A 6,776-nucleotide genomic window follows, 5' to 3' on the forward strand; every position below is an offset into this window, starting at 1 on the left:
TCAAAATTAGACACAACCAGAAGTTCCAGAAAATCAAACTGCATGGAAGTCCAGCAAACAAAGATATAAAGAAGAAACACTCATCCAGACAGGTAGGAGGAGTGGAGCCAGGGTGGAGAAGATGCGGTGTGGTGGCGGCAGCAGTGCTGGCAGTGGCAGGCCAGCAGAAAGCATAGTCACATGTTTTAAAAAGTCAGAAGAGTCACCTAGGGAGCATTCCCAGTTCCTCACTGGAACTTGCAGCTAAGGTCCCAGCACTGGGGAAAATCAAACCTCATTGCTTCTGACTATGCAGACCAGTGGGGGTTGGGGCGGAGGCAGAAACTGCTGGTCTCAGCAGAGTCCACTTGTTTAAAGGGTCCCCACGGTCCTAGAGCGTCCGCAGACCCACCCACTCTGGGAACAATGACCAAGGCAGCAGCTAGAGGGGGTTCTAGTCCCATAGAGAAGTGGGAGAGGTGCCTGGAAAAGGGGTGAGTGCTGGACAGGCACCATTGTTCCCTCTCAGATCCCTCCCCCACATACATGGTAAAACAGGTCACCCTGTACTGACGAACTCCTAGGGCTCTGCCCCTTACAACATAACAGGAGCAACAGCTCTATCTAAGACACAGAGGCAAACAAACACAAGAGCCTGTCAAGATGAGGAGGCAGGGGGGAATGGATCAAAGTTCCAGTGGGAGAACTAAGCGATGAGGAGATAGCCAACCTAACAGATGAGGAGATAGATAACCTAACAGATGCAGAATTCAAAACACTGATGATAAAGATGCTCACAGACTTGACAGATATGCTTGAGTATGGCAAATGCATAAGAGAAGAAGTGAAGGCTATGCTAAGTGAAACAAAGAAAAATCCACACAAAACCAATGGTGAAGGGAAGGAAACGAGGGTTCAAATCAATGATTTGAAACATAAGGAACAAAAAACCAGTAAAGCAGTGCAGAATGAGGAAGAAAAAATTGAAAAAAATGAGGAAAACTTCCCAAATTTTGTGAAGGAGATGGACATACAGGTCTGGGAAACACGGAGAGTCCTGGGTGAGCTGGACCCAGAGGGGACCACACTAGGATGCATCATAATTGAGGTACCAAAGGTGAAAGATAAAGAGAGACTCCAGGGGGCAGCAAGAGAGAGGCGGAGAGTTGCCTTCAGGGGAGTGCCTATAGGACTATCCGCTGATTTATCAGAGGACCATTTGCATACATAAAGGGACTGGCAAGCAGTATTCAATGTGATGAAAGGCAACCTGCAACCAGGATTACTCTATCCAACAAAGCTATCATTTGGAATGGAAGGGCAGATGAAGTGCTTCCCAGACAAGGTGAAGCTAAAGGAGTTCATCATCACCAAGTCATTATTACATGAAATGTCAAAGGGACTTACTTAAGAAAAAGAAGATCAAAACTATGAACACTAAAATGACAACAAACTCAACTATCAACAATTGAATCTAAAAAATAAAAACAAAATCCAAATAAGCAAACCAGAATAGGAACAGCATCATAGGGATGGGAATCATTTGGAGGGTTATCAGCTGGGAGGGGGGAGGAGGAGAAATGGGGAAATGGTGCAGGGACTAAGAAGCATAATCAGTTGGTACAAAATAGACAGGGGGAAGTTAAGAATAATATAGGAAAGGGTGAAGCCAAAGAACTTATATGCATGACCCATGGACATGAACTAAGGTGGGTGGTATTGCTGGAGGGAAGGGGGTACTGGGCAGAGGGGAGCAAAGGGGAAAAAAATGAAACTACTGTAAAAACATAATCAATAAAATATACTTTAAAAAAAGAAATGTTAGTTCTCATTGGACAAAAACAAGTCATAGTCATAAGAGCATGTTAATATAATTGTACAGAATGAATACAAAAACGAATAGACTTCAGAAGGCTTCAATGATAGACTTATGAATCTTATCCCTGAATTTTTACTTTTGGTGGCAAAAAGAACTTTGTATTTTTTTCTCTCTCTCTTTTTGAATAAAAAGTTTTTTTCTTAATCAGGTTTTATGATACCTAGAATTAGAAAATGTCTAACCATGCAGGCATTATACCCTTATATTCAGAGGACACGGCCATGAAAACTAAAATGTGATCATCAATAACCAAGAGAAGACCTCTACTTTGAATGTGTTAGGTTCAAGTGTCTGAACATCATAAGAATAGGAGCAGGAAAATATGGATGAGTGTTCTAATAATGCAAAGACTAAGTATTTTCTGAAATATCTATTCTAAATTTTTTTCGAATACTGTGTTAAAAATAACCTTTTATTTTCTTACTAAATGATTTTGCCTCATTAATTCCCAAGGGTGTTAAAAAGCAGGGGGTCAAATAAGGTTAGGTATGTGGGAGGAGATACATTTTAATTCCAGATGAAGTACAACGTTTAGACATTCAAAGCTAAGATAAATCACTTGCAAACAACTCTGGGAAGCTATTTTACTGCATTGTTCCAAGTAAATGTGTAATATCACCTTAAATCTACAGCATAAACACTGTGATATAGACCACTTGAATTTGAGTCTATTTACAGTCTCTCTTCAGGAAGCAAAAACTATAGCTACTATCTAAAAATCAGGCATATGGAACACACTGCTTCTCCATTTAAAAAATACATTATTTTTGTTCATTTAGAGAGCACAGTGTGGAGAACTTAAAACTCAAAACTGTAAATCCTGCAGAGTTAAAATTTTTAAATGTCAAATAACTACATTAATTGATTTTCTTCTTATTATAAAATCTTATCTGAAGTTCTTGCCCAAAATATATTTAATTAACTGGTTGTTTTATCACAAAATACTTGGTGAAACTCTTGCCATTACTGCAGACTACAATTTACTGATAATCTTGATAATGTACATTTTGAGAAACAAATACCTTTTATAGTCTACTTACATAGCATATAACAAACATATACTACCCAGTTGTTGGAATGCTATTTGATGATGTTGACAATACATTATATGTGTATATTTAATATTTTATCCCACAACAGCCAGCTATATTAAAAATTGAATATGTCTCATGAAACATATTAGGCTAAGAGTTTCTTTAAATCAGTCTTCCAGACAGGATTTATCTAGATGTCCCCAAATTACTTTTCTGAGTAACTTTACTCCCCAAGGACAGAAAAAAAGATTTTTTTTTTTTTCAAATACACGGTAGATTTATTGGCCGTCTCTGCTATACAATGAGGTGAAAACATCCCAATACAGGACCTTCTAAACCCTGTTTGGGCTTCCTGCTGTAGTGGAAGCCCAGTGGCAAGCACACAGGCTGACGATCAGTGGACAGCAGAAGGGCACTGCTGCTTGTTCACATCGCTACAATGATTCATTCCACGGGCTCAGGGAACTTTTTGTTTTTTTCTTTCATAGCATCTTCCTCTGTTCAAACTCCTTATAGATGGTGGTTCCCAGCTGCGCAGGAGACATGCTGACCACAACTCCTGCGCTCTGCAGGGCTGAGATCTTCTCTTTAGCTCCACCTTTTCCTCCAGCAATAGTTGCCCCTGCATGGCCCATTCTCCTGCCAGGAGGAGCCGTTAGACCAGCAATGAAGGACACCACAGGCTTGGCTTTGGGACCTGAATTATGTTGGTTCAAAAATTCTGCAGCATTTTCTTCTGCATTACCACCAATTTCACCAATCAAGATAATGCCTTCTGTGGCTGGATCTTTCAGAAAGACATCAAGGCAGTCAATAAAATCTGTGCCATTGAAAGGATCACCTCCAATGCCAATGCACAAAGACTGCCCCAATCCAACTTGTGTTGTTTGGTGAACTGCTTCATAAGTCAGGGTGCCAGATCTGGACACAATACCAATTCTTCCTTTCTTGTGGATGTGGCCAGGCATGATACCAATTTTACATTCTCCAGGATTGATAACTCCAGGGCAGTTTGGCCCAATCAGCCTTGTCTTTCTCTGGCACAGTATTTTGTGCTTGACCCGTACCATGTCCTGCTGTGGGATACCTTCAGTTATGCACACAGCCAAGGGCACTTCCGCCTCAACAGCTTCATTAATGGCAGCAGCAGCAAAAGGAGGAGGGACGTAAATGACAGAAGCTGTTGCTCCTGTCTGTTCTTTGGCCTCCTTTACAGTATTAAAGACTGGTAAGCCCAGGTGTGTCTGGCCTCCTTTCCCTGGAGTGGTTCCTCCAACGAGTTTGGTGCCATATTCCAACGCCTGCTGGCTGTGAAAGGTGCCCTGCTTACCAGTGAAACCCTGGCAAATAACCTTTGTATTTTTATCAACGTAGAGATGTTTCCGGGAAGCTGTATAGGAACAATGCCGAATTCCATTCTGTTGCAAGAGGAAGGAGCGCGACAGGAGGCGGGCGGCGGTGAGACCACTGCTACCGGAGGCCATGGTCGCGGTCGCCAAAAAAGGTTTTTATACCACTAAGCATAAATGACAGTAAACCTCATAATTTACAAGTAACATAATAAAAAAATGAGTCTATTAGAAAAATTGTATAGTAACCTTATTTTTTTCAAAATCATTTTAATACTCACTAATATTGTTTTGCTAAGGCCTGTGATTATAACACCCAATTTTCACATTTATTGCAGGATTTAGAAATTTTCTCATTAAAGGTTAAAGGGGCAATCCCAATCAATATCTTATGAACAATCATGAACAAGCACAGAATACTCTTCTATAAAAATATTATAACATTTGTAGGCAGAAATAAGTATCTGTAATATTAGTGGAAAAGCAAAATATTTGTTAAAAATACAAAACCACACCATGAATTGCATGAATTATATAACAACCCTAAAATGTGTATGGAACGTCAGAAGAGCTAGAATAGTCAAAGCAATTTTGAGAAAGACAAAGCTGAAGACATCACACTTCCTTATTGAAAATTGTAATGCAAGATTATATGGTAACCAAAAACAGTGTAGACGGGCATAAAAATGGGCACAGGCACCAATAGGAGAGAATCGGGAGTCCAGAAATAAACTCTAGTATATACTGCCATTTTAATATTTGACGAGGGAGCCAAAAATATTCAATGAGAAAAGACTTTTTAAAAGTAAATGGTGCTGAGGTCTGTCTGGGAAAAGTGCAGCCATTGTTAATATAACAAGAATGGTTTGTGTGACATCAGTGTAACCTGGCATTCAAGGAGAGTGGAGTGGAATGTGCATGCGTGAACAATGACGACTTCACTGTACTTAGTCAGTGGCGGCAGTAGATGCCGTTGAGTGAGCATGTGTACTGCATGGGCATCACATTCAAAATGACTGAGTGAGTAGAGCAACGAATTTGTATCAGATTTTGTGTTAAGATTGAACATTCCTCCCCGGAAACCATTCAGATGACTCAGAAGGCCGCAGCTCTGGGCACCTGGTGATTGGCAGCTTCATCACAACAATGTACCTGCTCATGCATCATGTCTCATGCAGAGTTTTTGGGTGAAACATCAAATCACCCAGGTGACTCAGCCCCCCTACAGCCCAGATTTGGTGCCCTGTGACTTCTGACTTTTCCCAAAACTAAAATCACCTTTGAGAGGGAAGAGATTTCAGACCATTGATGAGATTAAGGAAAATATGATGGGGCAGCTGATGGCAACTGGGAGAACTGTGTGAGAGCCCAAGGTGCCTGCTTTGGAGGGGACTGAGGCATCCTTGTCCTATGTACAATGTTTCTTGTATCTTGTCTCTATTTTTCACATCGCATGGCTGGATACCTTCTGGACCCCCATATCAGATAACGGGTTTGCAATTATTTTCTTTCATTCTGTAGGTTGTCTTTTGTTAATTGTTTCTTATGCTGTGCAGAAGCTTTTTAGTTTAATGTGGTCCCACTTATTTACTGTTGTTTTTCTTGCCTCTGCTTTTGGTGTCATATGCAAAAAATCATTAGCAAGATGATGTCAAGGAGCATTTACTTTCTGTTTTGTCTCAGTTTTATGACTTCAGGTCTTAAATTTAAGTTGTTAAATTTGAGTTAATTTTAAGAGTGCTATAAATAGATGCCATATATTTGAAGGACTAAATGCCTTTTATTGCCCCCAACATGAGAAATTCATGTACAGAGATAGAGGGGGCCCTTGGAAACATAATCCCCATACATACTCTCTCTAAAGACAAAAGTATTTTTTAGTGTTTAAATAAAGCCACACTGGCAATCTCCCAACAAACATTCTGTTAAATCAATAGCTGGAAATTGAATATAGCAATGCCTCATGCTGTTTTATAGAATTTTCAAAAGGTTTCAACCAAGCAAACCCAATTTTTTAAGCTTCACACTGGGAGTTATTCTTTTTTCTCTAAAATACACTCACAAACTAATAATAATAACAACAATAACAACAATAAATTTAACTTAAGGGAGTTTTCCATTAGAAGAAAAGAAGTGAAAGCATGCTTATTTAGGCCTCATAGTCAATTATTTTTTGGAGAAGTTAATCTGATAACTAAAGGTTATTAAAGGGAGAGGATTAGATGTGACACCTCCCCTTTTTGTTTTGACTTCTATAAAATTAAAAATATATGTTAACACTGTTCAATTGTTTCTTGGATATTGTAGTCTTATGTTAAAATAATTATTTCAACATAAACAAATAACCTAATATAAAAAAGACATATAAAATTCATAAGAAAATAAATCTCAATATTCATGGTAATTATTCAATATAAAAACCAACATTAAAAAGATTCCTGAAGTACTAATTACATTTCCAGCCTTTATTAACTGGCTTTCATTTTGTATTAAAGACAATATACATTTATCTACATGATTTAAAGAACTATTCAG

General features: G+C 39.0%; 1 pseudogene; it reads right to left on the minus strand.

Moving 5' to 3' along the window:
- Positions 1-3,147: 3,147 nt before the first annotated feature.
- On the minus strand, positions 3,148-4,382 carry LOC149990345 (succinate--CoA ligase [ADP/GDP-forming] subunit alpha, mitochondrial pseudogene; annotated as a pseudogene).
- Positions 4,383-6,776: the final 2,394 nt, after the last annotated feature.

The sequence above is a fragment of the Furipterus horrens genome, unplaced genomic scaffold, assembly GCF_987537825.1.
Source record: "Furipterus horrens unplaced genomic scaffold, mFurHor1.1.pri manual_scaffold_17, whole genome shotgun sequence".
Classification (NCBI taxonomy): Eukaryota; Metazoa; Chordata; class Mammalia; order Chiroptera; family Furipteridae; genus Furipterus; species Furipterus horrens.